Here is a 4129-nt window from a genome sequence, read left to right as displayed (position 1 = left end):
TGCTAAAAGACAAGCTAAAGAGTGCATTGGAGGTATGCAAAATATGATATGAAATGCACTCATCATTGAGGGAGCCTAGTTCGAGTATCTGGATACTTGGCTCGAGTGCTCTCGAGCCTAATCGATTAGTAATATATATATATATATAATATTATATTTATCATAGAATTACCTTTATATCCTTTTTAAAGTTAAAATATTAATATTTTTTAACCAAAAAAATTTTCTTTCTCATTCTCACTATTTAGTATTAACTCTCGAATACTACGTCGCCCCTTTCACAAAAAAACCTAACCTAATCGCCCGATTCATCCCCATCCTTCATCAAGGGATCTCGTCAAGATGAGCTTCAAGGGATTTTGTCAAGGGATCTCAATATCTCATCACAGAAGAATAGCTTCATGTCAGTGCCTCTAAGTTTGTGAAATCACTTAAATTTCCCACGGATCTGATCAAGGTGAGCAACGAGCTTCTACAATTCACAAGCTTTTTTTTTTGTTTTACCCAATTCAGAGTTGTTATTTTTTATTGCGTCATTGATGTGATCAATGGTGGTGATGATTTGCTCTTTTGGATATGAAACTAAATTTGATCTGTAAGCATGAGAGTAGGATGATTTGTTATGCTAGTTTTCATGTACTTTAGTTATTTTCCCTAGATTTTTTTTTCATGTTGTTTAGACTTTGATTTTGATATAGTTTCAATTCAATGATATTGGTGTTGTTATTGTGGATGAAATTTGCCAATTTTATCTTGATATATCACCTTAATCTCAGCAGGAACTCATTGGGTGGTGTTGTGCCCTTTAATGATAGCTTCTTAAGTAAACTGGGTAGGAATTTGGACCTCAATAGTAACCCAAGACTGTGTCTTCCTAGTTTTGAGGTCACTCAAAGTGACACACTTGGAGTTGGCATCAGTGGTACTAATAAAACAGTTTTAACAATGCTACAGCCATTGAGGAAATCATCAGATGCAGATTTACTTCATTATTCTGATCAAGCCCTCACTCTTTTCTTCACTAATCTATGTTTCTGATCTCTGTATCAATTACTGCTTTGATTTACTATTTCTATCTAGCAATTACTTTTTTCTAAATTCGTCTATATTTGTCTAGGGATATAATCCATAGGCATATGTTCTATGAGTCTTTTATGTGATTCTTTTGGTATAATATATTTTACATTATCTATCTATTTATGTATATATAGTAGATCATACTTAGTAACTATATATGAGAGAGTCTAGTGGCTTTACTATTCTCTGAAGTGAATGAGGAGTTCTTCATTGGCCTCTGGTTTTCAAGGACTTCCGCTTCTAGTTCATCTGCAGCTTGGTTGTTAGCTTCTGGCTCTCATCCCACAAATTGACTTTGCTACAATCCATGCATACGTACCCAAATTTATGGTAAACTTCTTCAAATTAAACTATAATAAAAAATGACAACATGCATGAATATTAATATAAAATACCACTTCATATCAATTATTATTATAAGTACAAAACTAAATAATAACAAAAACTTATATATGGTGAAAAAAATCTGTTAGGAATTATTATTTCCTTTCTTATGTTACACATGAAATAGCAACAACAATATGAAAATTACAAAAAGACTTAATAACACAAAACATATATTAATTGAGGTGTTGAAATTGTTAATGCTAAGCTGGAATAACACTATCTAAAACCTCACGAGCGACATTAAAGATTAAGGTGTTGAATACCCACTCTACCTCTTCCACTCTTTTCTTCATTAATTAATTGTGTCTTCCTCTCTTTTTTAAGGCTACTAAATTTTGTTACATTTTAACTATAGATCAAGTTAATTAATTTATTCTAATTCTATTTAATGATTTTGATCCATAGAATCCGAAACAAAGACAAAAATATATTGAAAAGAAACAATGATTTAATTTTAACATGCTTGCTGCATCTCAATGGATGGATAAGTTTTGTATACATATAAATATATATATCTTAATAATCAAACTTGACCAACTTTATTATTCTTTTTATTTATTGATTTATTTTGCATTTATTTGTATTATGTCATCCTAGTTTATTATTTATTTATTTATTTATTCATATTTATTTGATTCGCACCGTTTGCTTGTTTTTTAAAGAAAAATTTAAGGTAGTGCTTTCATTCTTTTTGGTGGTGCTTTTATGTGCACAAACAAGTGTCTACAAATTAACAAGGTATTTTTTGTTTTATGTCATCACTAGTTCATTATTTATTTATTTATTTATTTATTTTGCATTTATTTGATTCAACCGGTTTGCTTGTTTTTTTTAAAAAAAAATTAAGGTAGTAATTCATCCTTTGTGGTTGTGCTTTCATGTGCACAAAAAAGTGGAGATTTGCAAAGAGGTTATTGAGCTCGCCTAAAACAATAGGAGATTTGGACAAAAAGGTTGTACATCTTAATTATGCTTATTTTACTATTACACGTCTAATATAATCTATGCCACATTGTCACATGTTTTGGCTTTTGACCAAATCTTTTTGCTTTTGATTTAGGTTCTACTATTTAAGACGATTTATTTATTTATTTTCTTGATTATTGTAATATGCAACATGTCATCAAGCACACCAAATTTCTCATCTACACCATTTCAACCTGGAACAAATTCATCAACTAGTTGGGTTGTGTTTGCAAAGTGATTTTTCAATGAGTAGAAGTGTTGTTGGTGATGATGGCAATGTAAATAAAAACATTGATCCAGCTGAAAAGGAATGTGTTGTTGTTGACCTTGGTGAGGGGGAGGAAGAGGAAGGTAATGAGAAAAAAGTGCCAAGACTTCAAGTGTTTGGTTGGAGTTTAAAAAAATTGATCTTCCAGATGGTTCTAAAAAGAGAGCATGCATTCATTGTACAAGGAAGTTGGTTATATATGTTAGTAAGAGTGCAGCTCAATGTAAAAGGTATTTGTCAACTTGTGTCAAGAGAAAAATTTATCAAAATCAGCAACAAAAGATTTCTTTCCAACCCGTACAAGGAGGTAATGGTGATGTTAAAATTCAACTAGCTCTCAAAATGGCAAGTTTGACATGGCAAAAATGAGAGAAGCATCTGCACCTTGGATATTAATGCATGAACATCCTTTTTCAATAATGGAAGAGGACGGTTTTAATATGATGCAAAGATGTGGAAAGGTGTCACGGGTTACTATTAAGAAAGATTGTATGCAGGTTTATGAAAGTGAAAAAAAATTGAAAACATTGCTCAAGAATGTTAGCAAGATAAGCTCAAGAATGTCAATTTATTGGTCATAATTGGAGATTACAAAAGCGTGTTATTAATTTTGTTCATCTTCCACCTCCTCGTCATGGTATTGAGAATGCCAATTGTATTTCTAAGTGTTTAAAGGAGTGGGGATTTGAGAACAAGGTATTTACCATCTCTGTTGATAATGCTTCAAGCAATGATGTGGCAATTAGAATTCTTAAAGACACATTTTCAAGAACCAAAAGGTTGATTTGAATAGGAAAGCTATTCCATGTTAGTTGTTGTGCACACATTCTTAATCTCATGGTGCAAGATGGCATTTCTGAAATTGTAGAAATAATTGAAGATATTCATGAAAGTGTGAAGTTTATTAATCATAGTGAAGCAAGACTGAAGTCATTTTCTAATTTTATGTAGCAACTGCAATTGCTATAGCGGAAATTTATTCTTGATTGCAAGACACATTGGAATTCAATATTTGAAATGCTATCAGTTGCAATGAAATTTAAAATTTTTTTTCAATGTTCAAAGATCGGGAATTCTTTTATCAATGTTGCCCATGCCCTGAAGATTGGGAAAAGGTGGAGAAAATATGTAGGATTTTAGAAGTGTTTAATGTAATCACAAAAATCATCTCCGGTAGTGATTATCCGAGCTTCAATTTGTTTCATAACGACGTTCATTGTGCGAAAATGTTGCTAGACAAATAGGAGAATGATGAAGATGAGTTTATTCAAGCAATGATTGGTAGAATGAAGGGTAAATTTGATGAATATTGGGGGAATGTAATTTGCTCATATCTGGGCTACCATCCAAAATCCAAGATGCAAAATGAGAGTTGTTGATTCACTTTTTCAATGATGTATTCCGATAGAGAAGCAAGAGAAAATATTGCTA

This window comes from Dioscorea cayenensis, chromosome 5 (genome assembly GCF_009730915.1).
Source record: "Dioscorea cayenensis subsp. rotundata cultivar TDr96_F1 chromosome 5, TDr96_F1_v2_PseudoChromosome.rev07_lg8_w22 25.fasta, whole genome shotgun sequence".
Taxonomy (NCBI): Eukaryota; Viridiplantae; Streptophyta; class Magnoliopsida; order Dioscoreales; family Dioscoreaceae; genus Dioscorea; species Dioscorea cayenensis.
Note: the sequence above shows the minus strand (reverse complement) of the source record.